Raw genomic sequence first — 22,816 nt, 5'->3', positions numbered from 1 at the left:
ACTCCTTTCCAATTCTTTGTTACCACAAAAAGAGCCACTACAAACATTCCCTCCTTTATGTTTTCCTTGGAGTACAGACTCAGGAATGGTATTGCTAGTCAAAGGGTATGCAAGTCTTATAGTCCTTTGGGCATAGTTCTAGACTGCTCTCCAGAATGGTTGGATCATTTCACAACTCTACCAACAATGCATTAGTGTCCCAGTTTTCCCACATCCCCTCCAACATTTATCATTATCTTTTCCTGTCATTTTAGCCAATCTGAAGGTATGAAGTGGTACCTCAGAGTTGTTTTAATTTGCATTTCTCTAATCAATAGTGATTTAGAGCATTTTTTTTCCTGAGGCAATTAGGCTTAATGACTTGCCCAAGGTCACATTTGAACTGAGGTCCTCTTGACTTGAGGGCTGGTGCTCTATCTATCACACCACTTAGATGTCCCTAGAGCATTTTCCCCATGTAATTATAAATGGCTTTAATTTCATCATCTGAAATATCTTATACTTTGACCATTTATCAATTGGGTAATGACTTGTATTTTTATAAATTTGACACAGTTTTTTATATATTTTAGAAACGAGACCTTCATCAGAAATACTGGCTGTAAAGATTTCCCCCTAGCTTTGTATTTCCCTTTTAATTTTGTTTCTATTGGTTTTGTTTGTACAAACCCTTTTTAATTTAGTATAATCAAAAGTTGTACATTTTGCCTTTCATAATGTTCTCTCATCATAATTCCTCCCTTCTCCAAAGATCTGATAGGTCATAAATTCCTCCATAGATCTGACAGGTAAATCATCCCTTGTTGTTAGGGAGAACTTCTAATTTAGAAACTCTCTCCACTAATGCAAAGTCTGAAATCTGAAATTCATAGGCAATTTCTAATCTTAGAGAATTACTTGGGGCCCTTAAGAGGTCACATAACCAGATGTATCTGATGGAAGACTTGGATTCTGCTCTCACAGACTCCAATACTGGCCATCTTTCAGTTGTAGTACCTAAGTTTGGGGAGACAGAATCTGATCTGTAGAACAGTTAAATCTATAACATGATGAGTAATTTTATGAAAGGATCCTACTGTGATCTGAATGAAACAATGAAACATGGCCACAATTTCCATATTGAATATATTCCTGTACAAACACATCTTAAATTAACACTTTAAAATTCCTGCTCAACATTCAGCTTGGGCTTCACTATTTCACAGGAATCTCCTAAGGGGGCTCTCCCTCTCCATGAAGCAATGCTTTTTCTATTACCATATTATTAATAACTTTAGGCTACTGTTTTATCAACAAGGTGGAAAGATTCAATCGGTAGTAGGGATGATTTCTTGGGCTCTTCCTGAGGCTGCTGTAGCATCTTGAGTCTCCCTTCCAGTCTCCGATTCCATTCACAACGGAGCCTGTAGACAGGAAAAAGATACTTTGAGCACACATGAACCAACTCGCAGATCCAAGTTTTTTTTAACTATTATTCTTCACCCTTCCTCCCTCCCCCCAGCTTCTCTCATCATTCTGCCACATGTGTACTGGAAGGCTCTACTCTGTTCTATCCCGCCACCCCTGGCAGCCTTTTGATTTTCAGGGCTGAGAAATTTGGAAAACATATGGTTGGGTGGGTATCACTTCACAGTGAGAAGCTTGTGTGACCTTGTCAAGATTCCTAATGAATCACAAGTGCAAAGTATTAGTATTTATTAGTATTTAGTGTCATATCTTCTGTGGGTTGTGCTATTAGGTACAAGGAAAGGGCTCTCTTCTATTTAAAGACTTTCCACTCAAGGTCATAGTTTATATGAAAGAAGAGAAAGCTTTAGCTTAGTACTGACACTGCTTCGTGTCTTTCCTGATGTGCTGGGATAGTGGCTATATTGCCCTAGGATAGTAGTTTTTATGAAGCAGATTTTCTTAAATCCATGAATCAACCAATGAACATTTGTAAAGTGAATGACACTCATTAAGAATTTACTAAATGTCTACCTTGCCAAATTTCATTTTCCAGAGATAAATCTAGAATTAGGGATGGCATATTTAAAACAACTAATCCAAGACTCAAAGGGAACAACTATAACCCTTGCTGTCTTGAGTGAATTAGTGAAATTTACAGATGTGTATGTAAGGTCCCTATGATTTTTTTTAAATTATAGCTTTTAATTTACAGATATATGCATGGGTAATTTTACAGCATTGACAATTGCCAAACCTTTTGTTCCAATTTTTCCGTTCCTTCCCCCCACATCCTCCCCGAGATGGCAGGTTGACCAATACATGTTAAATATGTTAAAGTATAAATTAAATACTATATTAGTATATATGTCCAAACAGTTATTTTGCTGTGCAAAAAGAATTGAGATCCCTATGATTCTAAAGTGATTTCTCTTTTCCTTGGAAGCTTTCTAAGTCAATATTTCATACACATCAAGCCCTGCTCTGGAACAAAAATTCTGCTGATCATCTTTTCTGATCATTACAGGGATGCTGTCATATTACTATTCTGAAAGTCACCCTATTGAAATTTCTTCTAAGAGGGATGCTGCAGATGTGCACCGATAGAAAGAAGGCTGAAATTGGAGTCCAAAGGATTTTGGTTCCAACTCTCCTATTTGCTACTTATTTGACCTTGGACAAGTAATTTCACCTTTATGTCCATTAATAATCATAGATAGTATTTATTTAGTGCTTTAAGGTTTGAGATTGAGCAGATAAAGTGACACAGTGGTTAGGGCACCAGGCCTGGCATCAGGAAGCCCTGAGTTCAAATCCAGCTTTAAGCCACTTACCACTATATGACCCTGGGCAAGTTAACTTCATTTGCCTGTTTTCTCATCTGTAAAATCATCTGGTAAAGGAAATGGCAAATCACTCCTGAATCTTTGCCAAGAAAATCCCAAATGACATCACAAAGAATTAAATATGACTGAAACTAACCAACAAAAAGCTCTGCAAAACACTTTATGAATATCTTATTTGATCCTTATAATAACCCTGTAAGGTAGGTGCTATTATTATCCCCATTTTAAGATGAGGAAACTGAGTCTTAGAGACTGTGACTTGCCAAGATAGATCCATAAAGCTAGAAAGTATCATAAGGCAGGATTTGAACTGAGGTTTTTAAAGTTCAGTACTCTATCCAGTATGGATGGCCCTTAGCTAGCTATAAATCGAGAAGGTTGGACTAGATGACCTTGAAGGTCCCTTCTGCTCTAAATCTATGACTCTCAGCCAGCTACATGACCAGACATTCTATTCTTGTTCAGTAATTGCTGCTTTCTTGTCCTGCAAAGGAAAGCCCTTTTGGGAGTAGTTATGATGATTGCTGGTAGAAGAAGCTAACACTCCATGTAAAAGGAAGGTCTACGCTCAAAAGTAAATCACCCATATTAAGCTAATTCTTTGGTTGTATGTTAGGAATCTTTGGAATTACCATGAATTCACTCAGGCCACAATGATAGCTTGCTAGAGGGCTCTATAATGTACCAGGTGTATACTTGGAATTAATTTTGTTTTCAAAGGTGCCCTTGGGCAATGAGAAAATCTGGCTTAATGTTTGTATTTCTATGCAAACACCTGGGGATTCAGAACTGGGTAGTTTTGATCTCCAACAATTTTTGAAAGATTGATGGCTCATGTGTTAATCCTGGAGCATAGATGCCAATGACAATTGTCTCTGTCCTTGCCAGGAAAAAAAAACACTCACATACACAAAAACAGACTTTAATGTTGACATTTTAGATGTCCTAGTTAGTACCTCATGGAATGGGAGCTTACATAATTTTTCCTTTTTTTAATGAGAGGAAGTGACAATCCCTGGTACTAAAAAGACAACCAAACATATAAACAGAAAAACAACTAAAAATGTTCCTTAAAAAATATTGTATTTACTTGTGTAATCCCATAAACTCAATTTTTGAAAACCAGTGGGGCACTTTTCTCCAGTTAAAAAAAAGTTCTCTTTTGGGAATTCCTTTAGCTATTAGCAGGATAGAAACAGTTGAAGAGGTATATGACTCTGCTGAAAGTTACATAATATTTTACTATTGTTCTTAAAGGTTATCAGAAGCTCAACACAGGGAAAATGAATGCTTAAGCCTATAAGCACTGTATATATCCATATAAAACAGAGTTTAGCCTTATTCTTTTACTTGGTCCCCAGAGAACAAAAATTGGAGAAATAGGTAGAAATTGTAAAAGACAGATTTTAGACTACACAGAGGAAAAACATAAGAACTAGAATTATTCTAAAGTTGAATGTATTGTTTTGAAAGTAAATTTCCAATAACTAGAGGTGTTTAAGTGGAGACTGAATACTTTCTATAGAAGAGATTCCTAAAATTCTGTGATTCTAAGTTACTAGTGGTAGTGGTACTAGTGGGACATCTTGATTCAATCTGTCAGTAACAATTGAGAGCAAGGTACTTATGCAAATAAGCACAGTGCCTAGCTATATTTAATAAAGTGCATTTTCTTGTCCTTGGGTCATTTCAGTCATATTTTAGTCTCTGTAACCCCATTTGGGGTTTTCTTTGCAAGGATACTGTAGTGATTTGCCAATTCCTTCTGCAGCTCATTTTTTAAAAAAAATTATTTTTTTGTTGAGGCAATTGGGGTTCAATGACTTGCTCAGGGTCACACAATTAGGAAATGTTAAGTGTCTGAGGCCAGATTTGAACTTCTGACTTCAGGGCTGGTGCTTTATCAACTGCCCTATCTAGCTGCCCCTTCAGTTCATTTTATAGATGAAGACATGAAGGCAAGCATTATCAAAGAACTTGTCCAGACAACTAGTGTCTGAGGCTGGACTTGAATTCAAATCTTCTTGACTGCAGAACAGGTGCTCTCTCCAATTATCCATCTAGCCTGATCATAGTTAGTGAATAATTAATACTTGTTATTTCTTGTCTTCCTCTCTCCTTTATGAGAGAAAATATCTGATAAGAAAAGAGAGTATTGGAAGTAACTGCATAAATTGATGGATATCTTACTATTATGGGATCTTTTATTAGGAGGATTCTATACTCTGATATAAGGCAGATCCATCTGAACATTGACTAAAAATATTCATTGCTGAAAATACTAGAATGGACCTTATCAATTACTACCTCATTTATAATGAAATATTGCAGAGCTTTGAAGGCAATATTAACTTATAGACTTAAAGTGCATATTGAAGCATAATTTTTCTTGCTTATTTTATAGCTTTGGCAAATGTGGAAATATGTTTTGTATGATTTCATGTATATAATAGATATCGTTCTTGTTTTCTCAATGGGTGATAGACTGGGTGAGAGAGGGAGAAAATTTGTAATTTGGTATAAAAATAAAAAAGAAGGTAATATTAAAGAGAGCCTCTATCGTATAAAGATAAAAATGGATGAGAACAATGGGAGATGAAATAAGAAAGACTCACATTTTTATAGTGCATTAAGGTTTAAATTTTTTTCCTCTCCCAAACCTTGTTATTTAGATAATACAACTATTATTATTATCTTCATTTTCCAGATTACAAAGTAAAAGCTCAGAAAGACTAAATGACTTACCCAAGATCACTTAGTCAGTAAGTATCAGAGACTGGACTGCAAATGCCAAGTTGCCTTGTGCACTTTCCACTACATCAAAAGGAAAATACCAACAGTATGTCCTTGGCTTTCAGGACTGATGTAATGACAACTGCATCAGGAGAGAACTGTTCTGTTGCCTCTTGACAGGTGTTTGGGGTAGAATTCAGAGGATAAAAGGAAGGCACTAGTTTGTGCCAAACCTAGTGGGCAATCTCATGGAAGGTACAAAGACATGGAAAAGCCAAATGTAGCAGTCAAGTGAGGGGTGGGCAGATGAAAATTGAGACGAGAGGGGGGACAAAAAATTGTGTGTGGTGCTGTGGGGTGGTGAGAGGATTTGCTTAAGCTTGAAGATTTGGTACTTAAAGTATCATCTAACTATATGTGTTTAATAAAAGGAACAGATATCTTGAGTGACAGAGACAGGACCCATGTCTTAAAGACACAGTGGAATATGGAAGGAAGGGAGTGCTGACAGAATAGATTTTCAGGGGAACCTTTCATACTTGGCACAGGCAGTTCTGTGAGATCAAATCTCCTCTGGCCATGTCAGATCTGAAGATTGACAGTTTTCATTTTCAACACTGGCTTAACAAGGACAACAGCTGGGTACTTTAATTTCGAGATTAGTGCTGTGGATGCTTTACATAGAGCACTTTGTTAATTTCGAACTCTTCGGAGTCACACTTTCTTAGTATGATTATAAATTAATCTTCCTCTTGGATGTATTCTATAGTGACAGGCAAATTTGGGGTCAAAAATTAGTTTTATATATTACTCAAAGCATGGAACCCTCATTCAGTTCACAAGAGTTGGAAGGGACCTGAAAGCGTATTTAATCCAACCCACTCCTTTTATAGATGAGGAAGCGGGATTGCAAAGATATTAACTTATTGTGGATCATACAACTAATACATTAAGGTATCTTTCCTTTGAAGCAGGGACTTGGTGGAATGGAATGAACAGTGGATCTGAGGTCAGAAGATCTAGATTTTAGCCCCTTACAAGACATGTGATAAAGGGAAAGAGTACTGACTCAGGTATCAAATGACTTGAATTCATATTTATTTAGGATGTTTACTACCTGTATAAGTATAAATTGGGCCATTTTGTACTCCCTGGGACTCAGTATCCTGTGTTTGGATTAGAAGGTCTCAGAATTCTCTTATAGCTCCAGATCTATGCAAGATAAAATTTGCCTGACTTGGTTTCTCCATCTGTATATTGAGAATAATATTTATAAAAAGAAGAAGCTTGATTAAGTAAATAAAAGACTGGCTTTCGTACTTAAGAAAACCTTCTGTCAAGTCTTCTCCCATATACTAGTTGGATGATCACAAGTAAGTCACTTAACTGAGTATTTTAGGCAATTCTCTAATATTATAAACTATAGCTGAGTTGCCAATATGCATTGGTAAGGGAGTTTTGACACTGAAAGTTCCCCATCCTGATGAAATCCCAAATTAAGATTGCTATATCCACTCTTTCTACATACCATTCTACAATATGCTGGTATTTTTACATCATATTCAGATTGCACTTAGTCTATCAACAAAGAGAAGTAATATTAGTTTTGGTCTCAAGATTCTTATCAATTTCTGAGCTCAAGTGTGAACATGATTACTCTATATACATTTCTCAATGGTCATATATCCCCCATAAAAATTGATGTGTCAAAGTTCAAAATCCTACTTCTTCACCATTAATAACAAGGTTCATTATCATTCATGAGAGGTAATTTTTTTCAGAATTATGATGCTGTAGTTCTAATCATTTTGGAATGATTAAAATGCGTTTAAAAGCAAGTAATCAATATTTGGAAGATTCCAACTCTCACAGGAGGAAAAGTCTGCTCATTTAATGTTTTCAACTGCTTGACTTTCCTTTCATGCTTATTTTTTCTTTAACCATTCTATGCAGAAATTAATAGTAGTCACTTCTTGGAATTAATTGCCAGTCATTTGTAGGCAGATAATCTTTTTTGGAAAGTGAATTAGAGGGCCCCCAAGAAGAGATAGTGTTATCTTCTGGTTCTTTAGTATTCTAAATACCAGGTGGAAACTAATAAAACTTTATTGTAAATTCCAGTATGACAGTGTTAATGTGTTGAAAGGCTTCCAACATCTTGTAGACATGTAGCAGTACCATAATCTTCATCTAATCCATCATTGTATATTTGGGTGGGGGTTGGACAAAATCCAGACAAATTTTGCTGTTACATGATACTACTTACTTATCCAGGGCACTCCTGCTTATTCGAGAGTTTTCATTTTCCATTTGCTTAGCATGGTGTTCAATTTTTTTCTCCCAAAAGTTTTTGAGTCCACCTGCATCATGCACGGTTATTTCAGGATGTTTCCATCTATAGTTCTTACTCATTTTCTGAAAGTTATAAAAAATGGTTGTAACTTTTTTTTTTTTTGGCTATGATTGGCTTTTTAGAATGATTGAGTGGGGGAGTTAGAAAGTGGACTAAATTTTATGAATAAAACAAAACCCACCAAAATCCACCCCCAAACCAAACCAACCAAACAACCCCCTCCCAAAAAACAGCCCCCCCAAACCAGCCAGAGAAAACCACAAGAAGATCACATTTTGCATAAAGGAAGTCCACAGTACATATCAAGAGGTCTATATCTGAAAGCAACACAGAAGCATCTTATAACAAAAAGTTAAATTTTTGGAGAGATCTCTGGTATAATACTGTATATAACCAGCTACTCATTATTGATATAATATTGTTAATACTATCTTTAATAATAATAATAGGTAACTTGCATATAATTTTTTTTTTGGTGACAAGAAAAAAAAAACTTTAATGCAATTCTTTCTCTGTCTCTCTTTCTGTCTGGTTGTTGTTATTATTTTTCCAAATACATGTAAAGATAGTTTTCAATATTCATATTTACAAAACTTTGTGTTCCAAATTTTTCTCCCACTCTCCCTACCCCAGACAGCAAGCGATCTGATATAGGTTAAACAAGAACTCTTTAATTCCTTTAAAGAAATTTTTTTTTTGTCACACATAGAATCTAGCACATAGCAGTTGTTTAAAAATGTTGCTGAATTGATTTAAATCATTGCACTGAGTTTGATTCTGTGACATATTAAAAAAGAATGAGATATTTTCTTGAAGTACTTCAACTAGTTTCCAATTAGTCCAAATAATGAATCTCCTGAAGTGATCACATTATTCAAAATTGCTCTTCACAGTTCCACTGAACTGGAGCCAATGACTATATTTTAAATAATTATAATTTTCAATTGTATGAATTCTAAAATATGCAACTACCTCATGAGATTCACTATATACATTAATCAGGACCAAATTCTATTTCCTATAAGGTAACTGCAAACCTATAAGGTAACATGAATACATGGTACCATTTGGAAAATGGCCAAGACATCATGAAGTATCCTGGTGTTCGAAAACATTTATTTTCATTGATTTTAATTTTGTTGAATTCACTTTTATGATATCTCAAGCTCAACATGTTCAAAACAGAACTCATTATCTTTCTCCTAAACTTGTTCCTCCTCAAGTCATTTCTATTTTCGTGGAGGGTATCACTATCTTTCTGCTCATCTGGGTTTACAACATAGGAATTGTCCTGAACTATTTTTTCTTTCTCATCCCTCCTCCATATCAAATTAGATTCCAAATCATAGTTATTTATTTTACCTCCAAATCATCTCTCATATCCATCCCCTTCTCTATTACCCTTTTCAAACAGCTATCACCCTAATTCATGTATTCACCACCTCATCTGGGCTACTTTCCATACTGCAATATGTTTTCTATATAACTGTCAAAATATTTTTTTTGTCATGTCAGTTGGTCCAGTGACTAGCATTTATTAAGTAGCTAATGTGTGCTAGGAACTGTACTAAATATTAGAATCTTCAGTTATACTTTTTTACCTTCTGTGTAAAATAAAAGCTTTCTAGTTCATCATTTTAACCTCTTTGCAATATGTCCAGTCTCTCTTTCTAGAATTATTCTATATCACTTCTCTTTAAACAGTATAGTTTGGAAAAATTAGTTTATTGGTAGTCCCTAAATTTGATATTTTATCTCATCTTTATGCCACTGCTAGGCTGTCTCCCATTCAAGGAATACTTTCTTTTAACTCTTAGAAACCCTAGCTTCCTTCAAGGCTTTGATTATGTATCATTCCACATGAGAAGCCTTTATTGATTGCCTTACTTCTATTTCTAAATTTTTGCTGTGTTGTCTGTAATGTAGTTCAGATTGTTTTTATCCTTTTAAAATGAACAGATATATGCTTATCAGTTCATATGTTATGTAGTTACAGTATATAGGAACTAAACTCTGTGAGGACTTACTCTAGTTTTTTCTTTGCATTCCCACAAGTTAGCACAATAGTTTGCATAGAGTAGGCATGTAGCAAACTCGTCAGATTAGACTGGACTGGATCAGAACCTTTATTAACTACCATAAATAGAACTCACAGGATCATAGGATTTAGAATTTCAAAGATTATTCAGGCTAAGTTCCTCATTTTAAAATTGTGTGCACAGTTTACACAAGACAGAATCTTTGTTTTTATGGAACAAGTCTAGAAGGGGAACATGAAACATATAATAACTAATACAAAGCATTAAAAATTAAAAACACATGAAAAATACTTCAGAGAAATATGAAATAGGACTCTGTTAGAGACAAGGTGGAAAAAGGTTATCACCAATTAATGGAAGATCAGAAAAAAATGGAGTTTAACAGGCTTTTCAAGATGGATAAGGATTCTACCAGCTAGGTGGTGCAGAATAGATAGAAGCCAGAAAGGCTCATCTTTGTAAGTTCAAATCTGGGTCAGACATTTACCAGCTGTGTGATCCTGAGCAAGTATTTAACCCTGTTTGCCTCAGATTCCTCATTTGCAAAATGAACTAGAAAAGGAAAGGCAAACTACTCTAGTATCTGTCAAAAAAACCAACCAATCAAACAACAACCCAACCCAAATAGGGTCACAACGAGTCAGACATGATTGAAAAATGACAACAATAGCAACAACAAAAGATTCTACAGGCTAAGATGAATGGAGAGGGCATCATAGGCAAAGGAAGAAACATCAAAAGTCTAGAGGCTAGAAAGTAAAAAATGTATATAATTCACTGGAGCAATGGAGTACATAGAAAAATGCGGTTTGAGATCAATATGGAAAGGTAAGGTGCATTCAGATTATGGAAGATCTTGAATATTAACTAGAACAAAGATTTTGAACTTTACATGGTAGACAAGTGTAGGGTGCCATTGTAGGATTTTGAACGTAGGAATGACATAACCAGATCTGTCATTATTTTGAAGAATAACTTGAAGGTGTCGGTAGCAGAGGTGGGAAGATTTATTGATTTATCTTTAACATTTCAAGCCTGTGCATGTTATTATCACCCCCATTTTACAAATGAGGAAACTGAGGTTCATAGAGATTAATACACTTATCCAAATTCATAAGACTAGTAACTATCTCATGTGGTCAACTTAGGTCTTCCAGATTCCAACTCTTTATCCATTCTGCCACACTATCTCTCCTATGAGAACCATGTACTTATAGGGAGGAATATGACACTATTTTGTGGGAATCTTATTCAAATAGTACTTTGAAGAGTAAATCCCAAGAAGATATTACAATTGAGAAATTGTCATTGCCACAAGAAACTTGCTTACTCACACAGAATCTTAGAGTGCCATGGGAAAACCCTGAAAACTATTTACGAAGACTTGGAGAAATAACATTTTTTAATCTTTTACAAGGTTGTCAGAATATGCAGGGGAAAATTAGTTGTTTGTGAATCCCTCTGAATTGCAAAACTTAAGAGATAAGAGGCTTTGTTTGGGATTTGAGTTAGAAAAAGCTGAAAAGTGACATCTTTAGCAAATGTGCAATGGAAAGGTTGCTGATGAGGTGGATCACATTTTGTGTTATCTGGTGAGGGCTTTGTTTTAAAAAGAGAAAATAAGTAACATATAAAAACAACAAGGAAGAACCTTGTTTTCATGATATCCATTTTCCGAGGAGATCAATGAACTCCTCAGAATTGAGTTCACTGTTTTCTCCCTTGTTTCTATGCGACTGATCAGTGTTTAGGATGATTGTTTTCTTTTTCCTTTTGGGGAAAATGAAACATACAAAGATCATGGTTTATTTGCAGTTATCTAACTGGGAAGTGGGTGGCCAAATTTCTTACTTTTTAAAATGACACTTTAAAAATAAATTTCTAAAGCAAATTAAAATAATATTGAGGTACTACCTCAAATCCATTAAACTGGCTAATAGAACAGATGCAAAATGATAAATGTTGGAGATGTGGGAAAATTGAGACACTGTTGGTAGAGTTGTAAACTGATTCAACCATTATGTAGAACAATTTAGAACTATGCCCAAATATTTATATCAGCTCTTTTTCTGGTGGTAAAGAATTGGAAGTTGAGGGGATGCCCACCAATTGGGGAATGGCTAATTTGTGATATAAGATTGTGATGAAATACTATTGTGATATAAAAAATATGAGCTAGATGTTCTCAGAAAAACCTGGAGAGGCTTACATGAACTGATGTAAAGTAAAATGAGTATAATCAGGAGAACACTGTACACAGTAATAGCAATATTATAAGACAATCAACTATGAATTCTCAACTACACAATGATCCAAGACAACTTTGAAGGATATATCATGAAAAATGTTATCTATCTCCAGAGAAATAACTGATGACTACAGATTGAATATAGTCTAAATATAGACTGAAGCATTCTTTTTTAAGTTTTCTTCATTTTTCTTGGGTTTTTATTTTGTTTTCTGTTTTCTTTGACTGTGACTAATGTGGAAATATGTTTTGCTTGATTATATATGTATAAGTTGCATAGAATTGCTTGCCTTCTCAATGAGGGAGAGAATTGGGAACTCAATTTTTAAAAATGTTGAAAATTGTTTTTACATGTAATTGGGGAAAAATAAAATATAAAGTTAATAACAAAAATAAATTTTTAGATGAGGTATGATAAATTTTAAAGTAGAATTCAATCTCTTTGGGAGTCCTATTTAGACTTCTCACTACCACCCACTGACTATTCATTTCCTTGAGTTCAACCTTGAACTGAGTTTGGAAAATGAAGAATAGTAGGAAACAAAATTAAAATATTGTTAACTCACAGCTTTCCCTTCGGGGAAATTGATTTTTACTATAAACTGTTATGTTCGATAGAAAGATTTGATCAATGATTTTAGAATAAAAAATAAGAAAAAACAGCCATAAGCACAGCTGGAATGCTCAGAGGCCACAGAATAATACTATTCTGACTGCTGCCAGCAGCACCTTGCTTTACAAAGCAAAGGAGACATATATTAATGACTCCTGGGAATTTGCCCTTTCATATCTTGAAACTGTGTTCATAGCATACTTCATGAAAATATTAGACTATCTTCCTCAGGAGCTACCATTTGTTTAAAAAAAAAAGTGAGAGAATGTGCTATTTACATCTTCACACCCTTTCATCGTTCTGTATCTATAAATCATGCTGACACCCAGAAACTCTTCCAGGATGGGCTGTTGGCTTTCAGACAAGCTCTTTAGATAGTTATACTCTTGTCTCTAAAATCCAGTGCAGGCTGTTGATGGGCTGTCTAAGCCAGCTTGTCCTACTAGTGCCATTCTTCTCTGAATCACATTACATTCCTCCATGCTGGGCTTGACTTTGATTCAAGAGTGAGATCTGAAATATCCGTCACTGTTCAATTGCTATTAACTTACTTGGTATATGAAAAAACAAAAACAAAAACAAAACCTAAACCAAAAACAAACAAACAAATAAAACTTTCCCTAATAGAACAGAAGACTCCTTAATTACTATTGATATTTTTCTCTCTAAATCCTCTTGGTCAATTTAAATGTTACCAGATACTTTTGGGTGAATTATTATTTCCTTTTTCATTGGTAAAACTAAGGATCCAATACCTATCTTAGAGAATTATTGCTCAGTTGGTATTTCTTTTCTAAAGTATTCTATATTTCTTGTGGCATGTTCTTGACTTTACCAGGAGAGACTAAGATTCAGCCCATTTGAGTATGACCATGGAGCCAGATTTTGGCTATTTTCTGGGTACCTGTCCAGTTAAGTGTGAAGAGACTCATCACTAGTGGATTTGCCAATAGGTGATGAATTATTTGGTCATGGCTACTGTTAAAACAAAGAAAACTATATAATAACTCTAATTCCTAAGCAGCTCTTATTTCACTGCTGCAGTGATGGTTGGCAGACTGGTGCAATTGGGAGCAGAGTTTTCAGAATCTCATGATTTTTGGTGTCTAAGGATATATTCCCTTGGTAAATTGAATGTAAGGTTCTTGAACAATGGTTAATGAGTTGATATTATATTAGAGGAAGTGAGGTTGATATTGTTATTTTTCTCTATTATTGAAACTAGAAAACAAAAGGAAATTAAAATTAAATGGATGGTTCACAAGTTCCTTTTGGAGAATGAAATCAGAGTGGAATTGTTGTTATCATATCTCCAAAGGCAACAAGAAACATTCCCTGGGATACTTAGTCCCCTCACATTGCAGTGCTCATGATGAACATATGTTAAAAAAAATTCTCTAAAGATAATTATGTTCTATCTGTTAATAACTTATAGATGATGAGAGATAGTGAAATTCTATTATGAACTTGATATGACCTTCCAAATTAAATCAGTACATATTTTTACCACTTAATAGCTCAATTCAAAGAAAGATATGGGGAAGCTGATGAGCAATGTATTGGAAAATATGTCTCAATAGTAAGAAATAAAAAATTTCAAAGAATATGTGGCCTATATAAGTATCTCACACTTTTATACCACAAGTGCTTTTTTCTAAGAAAATAATAAGAAGGAATGGGACATGGTAGGCATTGATTGAATTGCAGATCAAAAATAAATGTGTTTATCCCTTAGACAGGAAAAATAATGGGAATAGAGACTGTGTTAGAGATTTCAGTAATCTCAGGAACTCCTGGGTGAGGAAACTCCTTTTACCAATACAGGTCAGCACCTTCTCTGCCATGTATAGTTTTAGAGAATTGCATAGAATAGTCACAAATTAAATGCTTGCCCTGGATCATGCCTTAGAAATGGAAGTGGCACCCAGGTCTTCCTGGGTTTGAAGTCTGTTCTCCAATCACTATGCAATATTGCCTTTATGCAAAGCATTTTGCATACATAATTTCTTCTGGGTGGGGGCTATAAGCAACAACACATATAGGTGCTACAGGTATTATTATTGACATTTTACAGATAAGGACTTGAGACTCTGAAAAGTTAAGGGACTTTTCCATAATAATAATATAGCTAGTACATAGCAAAGTTGTGATATGAACCCAGGCTTTTTGACTCCAAAGCCTTCCTACCACACTACACTGCCAGTAATCAGTCATTACTGATTACTAATGTTAGAATACTGTATGAATTAGCTATATGAGTATAGTTAGTTCATTGATTTATTAGAGGAACAGCAAACTCAACATCATATTAAAAGAATAAAAATTAAAAGATTTATAACATAATTGAAACATTTCAAACTTATCTTGTTTAAATAAGCTATTGTTGTCCTCAAAAGGGAAATGGTTAAGAGGATAGATACATTTTACAGTCTATGGCCATATCCTACAGTAGTTTAACTGATGTAAATCAGTTGCCACAATAAGTAGGTCAAACAATCCTAGAAACTGCTTCAGTCAACAATAGCTAGGAGCATCAGTAGCTTAAAATAGAAACTCTACAAAAAGTACATTTCTAAAATCTTATGGAGGAGGAGGAAGAATTATTATGATCAACATTGCTTTATAAAATAGTGAAAAGAAATACAAGGAAACACAAATAAGAAAAGGATTTTTCAAATCGTAAAGGGTTACATGATTGCAAGCTATAATTGCATGACGAATTGTCTTGAGAACAGGGGTCATCTTTGAAGATACTGAACTTTATGTTAGACAATTTCATGTCCAATTATATGACCTTATCTATCAATGAATCAATAAATATTTTTTAAAGTGCCAACTATGTGCCAGGCATTATTTTAAGAATTGAGGATACGATGAGGACTGCCCTTGAAACTTACTGCCCTTGAAGAGATTGCAATTTAATGGAGAGACAATGAATAAAAAAACTATACAAAATAAGCCATACACATCTATTACATAGTATATATTTATCTATGTATGTATTATACCTAAGAAATAATTACTAGAAGGAAGGCACTGGGATTAATAAATGTTGGGAAATATTTCCAGTAAAAGACAGGATTTTAGTTGACATTTAAATGGAAACCATGAAGGTCAGAAGGCAGAATGAAGAAAGAGGAGTGAAAACATTGTAGGCAAGGGGGACAGCCTGAGAACATGCCAGAATTGAGAGATGGCGTCTCTTATTCATTAACAATGAAGAGACCAATATCACTGGTTAGAAGAGTACATGTCTTGGGGAGTAAGGTATAAGAAGATTGGAAAGGAAGGAAGTAAATAATTAGGTTATGAAAGATTTTAAATGCCAAACAGAGTCCTGTTTTTGTATTTGATCCTGGAGGCAATAGGGAGATACATTTTAGGACTTCTCAGTAACTGATTTTGAACAACTTTTAAAATGAGTATTCCAGCTCTCAGAATTGGTTACTGAAATAAATGAAAAGATTGACTCAAATACGCAGTGATGTTAGTTGCTAATCCTTAATTTACATAAACCTAGCTTAAATTCATTTCTTACAGAAGAATGATTAAATAAGAATGCGTTTGTCCCTGCTCCCAGGCCAGCCAAAAGAATAGGAATTTTCTTCCCTCTCTCTTTCTTTTTCCTATACCATTATTGTAGACTTTCTTGGAGCTTCCTGGAGCAACTCTGTCTCCATTTGAACTGGATTAGTTTATATATTCTGAGTTATGCACAAACTTCTAAATATCACTTATTTGCTATTTGGGCATGTGTAATGTTTTCCCATATACCATATAGACAGGCCTTAGGTCTTCTGTGATTTACATAATGGATATGTCACAGTTGAAAAAGAAATAGGCTAATACAATCCTCTTTAAAGATAATTAGTAAATTCATTGACTATTACTATGATTTAGCTAACTAGCTCAGGTATAATATATCAAGATTACAGAGCACTTTATTTATTTTTGCTGAGGCAATTGGGGTTAAATGACTTGCCCAGGGTCACACAGCTAGAAAGTGTTAAGTGTATGAGGTTAGATTTGAATTCAGGTCTTTCTGACTTCAGGGCTGGTGCTCTATCCACTTACTACCTCGCTGCCCCTAATTTATAAATATTATTTTATCTAACAGGATTGGTAAGTAAGTGCCATTATTATCCCCATTGTACAGATGAGAAAATTGAGTCAGATAGAGATTAAGTGATTTGACCAGGGTCACACTTCTATTAAGTGTCTGAGACTAGATTTGAATTCTGGCCTTATCTCTAGGTTCAGAGCGAATTTCTATCCACTGTACCACTTTTGAATATAAGGGGGTGACTAAGGGAATCTGAATAATTTGAGGAATTCTCCAATCAACCTTGTAAGATTTCAGGGTGTGGGCTATTGTTAGGAAGTAATCAAAGGGGTGTGGCATATACTGAATATTTGTCTGTCCCCTAGTACCATGCTGATTGAGTTTTATAGACTGGGGTTGAATAGTGCCAGGACTGAAGTTAAGAAGACTCATCTTCCCGAGTTCAAAGCTGGCTTCAGATACTTGTTAGTTGGGTAAACCTGGGCAAGTCACCTAACCCTGTTTACCTCAGTTTCCTAATCTATGAAATGAACCAGAGAAGAAAATGAAAAAAACATTCTAGTATCTCTGCTGAGAGATTTTTTGTGATTTTGTGAGATATTTTGTGATCCAAATGGGGCCCCCAAAATTGGATATGACCAACAACAAAAGATTAGGGCTATCTTCTGCTATTTGTCAGGATGAGAATCAGTTTTTATTCCCTGTGATCTATAAAAGTTTACTCTGTCTCTTTTATTCTTTTGATGATATCTTCTTCACTTTTTTTTCTCCTTGTGGAGGGCAGCAAAATGGACAGTACATAATGTTTCTTTGAATTATCTTACTTAGAGAGGAAAACCACTTAATGACTTGGATAGTGTGGGTCTAACAGGAAGGGTAAAGGAACACCCTTTATTCTTTTTTTTATTATAGCTTTTTATTTACAAAACATATGCATGGGTAATTTTTCAACACTGACTCCTGCAAAACCTTCTGTTCCAACTTTTCCCCTCCTTCTCTCCATCCCCTCCCCTAGATGTAGCCCAATACATGTTAAATATATTAAAATATATATTAAATCCAATATATATATATATATACACACACATATTTATATAATTATCTTGTTACACAAGAAAAATTGGAGCTAGAAAGAATGAAAAAAAGAACCTGAGAAGGAAAACAAAAATGCAAGCACATAATAACAGAAAGACTGAAAATGCTATGTTGTGGTCCACATTCATTTCCCATAGTTCTCTCTCTGGGTATAGCTGATTCTCTTCATTACTGAACAATTGGAACTACACCTGAGTACTTTTAACTTGGGAGGAAGGGAGAATCTAAGTCAGATCTGTCACAGTGTCACTGAGTTGGGAAGCAATTTTGTAGGACCCTGCTGGAGAGGATTTTAATGAAACTTTTGGATCTTGTTCTTCTATTAGCACTAAATTTCTTTGGGGGGTAGATGGATAGGAACTAATGGATCACTTGAGTACTGTAGATGTTTCTTGGGTTCCTGTGACTTTTTCATTTTATGTGAAGTGAAATAAAGTATATGTCACACCCAATTCTCATTTAAACCTTAAATGATTTTATAGAAAGGAAGAAAAGAAAGAAATAAGACTTTATTAAGAGTTCATTATGTTCCAGGCGTTGTGTTAATCACTTTATAAGTATCTCATTTGATCCTCACAACAACTATGGGACATAGCTATTATTTTTGTTATAGTTCAGTCATGTTTGACTCTTTGTGATTCCATTTGTGGTTTTCTTGGTAAAGATACAGTTTTTGGTTTGTCTCTCTCCATCGAGGAAACTGAGGTAAACAGTGTTAAGTGATTTTCCCAGCGAGTAAGAATCTGAGACCAGTTTTGAATTTAGGTCTTCCTGACTCAAGGGTTGGCATTCTATTCAGTTATGTAGTCAGTTATGCAACCTGATTGTTGATAAGTTTTATTATTTTCCCCATTTTATAGATGAGAAAACTAAGATAGGGTACATAATCTGTCCAGGATCACATTTAGTGTGTACCAGGTCAGATTTCAACTCAGGTCTACTTGACTATCTGTGTACTGTGCCTCTTAGCTGCCTGGGAATTACTTTTCACTATATTTGGTGAAACCTATATGTAAGATATACCCTGAATATGTTAAAATATTTTCTTGGAGAAACTCCAGATTTGGGCAACAAGCAAAGAGAGAAACTAATGTTTTGGAATTAGGTCTCAAGAATGGACTTGGTCTATGTGACTCCAGATCTGTTTTCCCCCCAATATGTATGTTGAAAGATAGATACAATAGATTATACACATTATATAAAATTTTCTTTCAAGATTTATTTGTTTGAAAAACTAGTTTTTACTATTTGACACAAGCAATTAGTGACTGAGTCAATGAAAATGTTTATATTTTTCACATCTTACATTATATCTTTAAAGATATATGAATGCATGATATTAAGATTCTTCTTTAGCTCAGCTACTGTCTGAAAGTGATGGTGTCTATAATGCAACATGGATTAGGGGGAAAGCTGGAAAGTGTAGTAGTAGAGTTGGAGTCAAAAATGAAATTAGTTTTTATGAAATTTAGCTGAGTCAATCCTCTGTGACATGAAGATGGTAACACTGACTTTTTAATACTTAATACTTTTGAGACTTTACTTGAGAAAGTAAAGATGATAGAAAAAAAAGACAATGTATTAGAATATTGACTACTTCTCATCCATGAGACTGTCTCATTCTTTTGATGAATATCTATTTCTTGATATTATTCTTGCTATCTTTATCTATCTGGTGGTACAGTGGATAGAGTAAAGGGCCTGAAATCGGGAAGAACGGCAAGAGTTTACATCTTACCTCAAATCCTGCCTGTGGGACCTTGAGCAAGTCAGGTAACTACTGTGTGCTTCAGTTTTCTCAACTGTAACATGGGACTAATAATAGCACCTTCCTATCCTGCAGAGTTATTGTAAGGATGAAATGAGATATATGTTAAAAGGTGGAGGAGCTTGGCATAGTCTGGCACACAGTAGATACTTTATAAATGCTTATTCCCATCTCGACTTTTTCTTTATATTTTTATCTTGCATAATTTATTTTTAGAAGACTAAAAAATCATCTGTACCCAATAAATATTGAAAAATTACTTTTTGCTCCAGCAATGCACTCTTTCCTTTATGTTTTTTAAAAGTCAAGTTTTTAGAATACCCATGTTCGTTTCTACAAGCTCAGAATTCAATGAATACCTCATATTTTAGATATTATTTAAAGTATTTTTTAAATTAAAAATCCAAGAATACTGAAACATAGTACTAACAAGAATCACATAGGAGAAGTGATGAAAAGGATGTCATTAATGAAATGCATGACAAGAAAATAAAATAAATTAATTGTATGGCATGGTTGAAAAATGGACAGTCCCATTAGTATCCACATAATATCAATGGAACAAGATGAAGACATTCATCAAGATTAGATGAACCAATTTGGGGAATTTACAGGGGAACACGGACAAGTCATGTAGGATGGGAAGGCATGGCTGGTTTGAGATCTGTGTCATTGAATGAAATATCCTCACCAATGAGATTACACTTCACTACAATGTTGTTGTCATTGTTGTTTACTCTTAACAATATTTTATTCTTACCAATTTATATGTAGAAACACTTTTTGGGGGTTCCAAATTCTCCATCTCCCTTCTTTCCTCCTCCATGTAAACAATTTGATATTGGTGATACATATGCAATCATGCAAAACATGTTACTGTTAGTCATGTTTTCACTGTGATGTTGAAATATCTATTATGACTATCTTTCTGCTGCATGTTTAATAATTAATTATACATTAAAAAGCAAAGCTATCTTTGTTTAATGAATACAAAATAATTTAAATGCAAAGAAAGTTCATAATTCTTGTCCAGAATGCTTTTATTTTGAAAGGATTAGCTATACTGTTGCTTAATTTTTGTGAGAGAAGTATTTTGCTATTAAGTAGTCTTACTAAGGTAAGCTCCTTTTTTCTCCCTCCTAATTCCACTGTGTCTTTCTTTTTCATTTGTTATATAATTGCAGCAAGTTTTGAAAATGAGCTCTGCAAAGCAAGTCATCATGGATAATTTTTGGAGTTTAGATGGAAACAAATAAACATTGAATAATGACTGAAGAGATGTTTTGCAACTCTTTCTCTGAAAGAGTCATTTGCATATTTAAAGTTGTCATGTTTTAAGAGCATCCATTTCCCCCAGAAAAACAAAAAGATAAAGAACTAGATTGAATACCACCAGTTTTCTATAAGCCAGAAGTGAAATTGGAAGTACTTCTAATATCACTATTTTCTATATGGACTATACCAACACCCTGAGCAGAACACATAGTCACCAGATTTAAAAACAAACAACATTCAAGGGAGAATTCTAGAAGTATAAACAGCAAAATTTGGAATGAGCAGAAAAAAGTTTATAAAATTACCAGGTTGATAAATGCAAGAAGGTTGATTTAGATGAGAGGAATTGGTAGAGAAAAAATATACAATGATCCTGTTAGAGTTAAGGATGAGGATGGAACATGATGTTAATGAGTAGCAAGAATAATATCATTAGAATAATACCAATTTAAAAATAAAATTCTAGTTCACATTTATGTAGTACTTTACAACTTACAAAATACTTTTCTCACAATAATCCTTTTGGAAATTAAGCACTGGTATTTTCACTGCATTGTTTATATTCAGAATAAAGAACATCATTTTAAGAATATATTGTGTTTTTACATATTGGCTAATGATATTACAGCAGAGTTAAGAATCAAAACTCCATGTGTGCCCCCTTTGTGGTTTAACTGCTATTTTTTTTATTATTATTAATTTTGATCCCAGATTCTAAGTCACTAATGAGTCACATTTTCATATTTCCTCATAAATTAATAGAAATGTATAATCTCCCTAATTGATTAACTATCTCTGAGCCTTATCTCAGTTTCTATAAACTGGAAAACTTTATTTCCTATGTTTATCTTCTGTTCAGTATTAAATTCTGTTCTCATAGCTCTCTTATCATATAACTAGGTGGTGCGATGGACCTAAAGCTGGGAAAAACTGAGTTTAAATTAATCCTCAGACACTTAATAAATAAAGTGTGACTGGGAAGGTCCTTTAACTTCCCAAGGACTCAGTTTCCTCATTTGCAAAATGCTGATAATAGTAGCATCTACCTCTAAGAGTTGTAGTGAGGATCAGATGAATTAGTATTTATAAAGCACTCTGCAAATTAAAAAAAAATGTTACAACCATTGTCACCTTTAACCATAGCTTGTAGCTGTTGAGTCCTCCATTGAAATCAGTGTCTTAGTCTGACAGTTAAAGTCTCATTGACTATTACCTCATTTATTCTCTCAAGAAAGCAATTCTTATATTTTTTTTCTCTGTATACCTCAGTATTTCTCTGTCTGTGACATCTCTCCCAGAAACCATTTAAGCTGTAGCTCTCATAGAGATTCAATACCTTTTTAAAGATGCAGAATAGCATCTGTAGTCTCTGTGAGAAAGGTTATTTAATGGTAAGATTATAGTAATATTAAGAAACCTAAATTAAAGTTTTATTGCCAAAAATGATTTATGCCACCTATAAAACCCACATATCTGCACAATAAAAAAACTTAGAATCTTCTAATTAAAAATCTCTCAAGAATTCTAATATATTTTAGTCTATTTATTAAAAATATTAAAATTCAATATTAATTAATTTGTAAGAATAATTGATTGAAGGGGAGATGGACATTTACTACCTGAATTCCAAGCAAAGCTTTTCAATTTCTGTCAAATTGGGAGGTGAAATGGAAGCAGACTACCCACCTCAAGGAGAGATAATTTAAAAGTCATTGGAATTTGGATATATGATTTAAAAAAAGAAAGAAGCTTGGACATTATGTTTCAAGAAATCATAAATGAAAACATCTCAAATCTATTAGAATCAAAAGGCAAAGGGAAGATAGAAAGAAGATAC

General features: G+C 34.1%; 1 long non-coding RNA gene across 1 annotated transcript in view; it reads right to left on the bottom strand.

Moving 5' to 3' along the window:
• Positions 1 to 719: 719 nt before the first annotated feature.
• Positions 720 to 22,816, bottom strand: part of LOC116419141 — a 43,787-nt gene continuing 21,690 nt past the window's right edge. The window contains exons 2-3 of the long non-coding RNA XR_004229411.1: positions 7,792 to 7,940; positions 720 to 1,403 (exon numbers count right to left, since the gene is read on the bottom strand). This is a non-coding gene — a long non-coding RNA (uncharacterized LOC116419141). The remainder of the gene's footprint in view (positions 1,404 to 7,791; positions 7,941 to 22,816) is intronic.

This window comes from Sarcophilus harrisii, chromosome 1, assembly GCF_902635505.1.
Source record: "Sarcophilus harrisii chromosome 1, mSarHar1.11, whole genome shotgun sequence".
NCBI lineage: Eukaryota > Metazoa > Chordata > Mammalia > Dasyuromorphia > Dasyuridae > Sarcophilus > Sarcophilus harrisii.
This window is presented reverse-complemented; position numbering and strand designations above follow the sequence as displayed.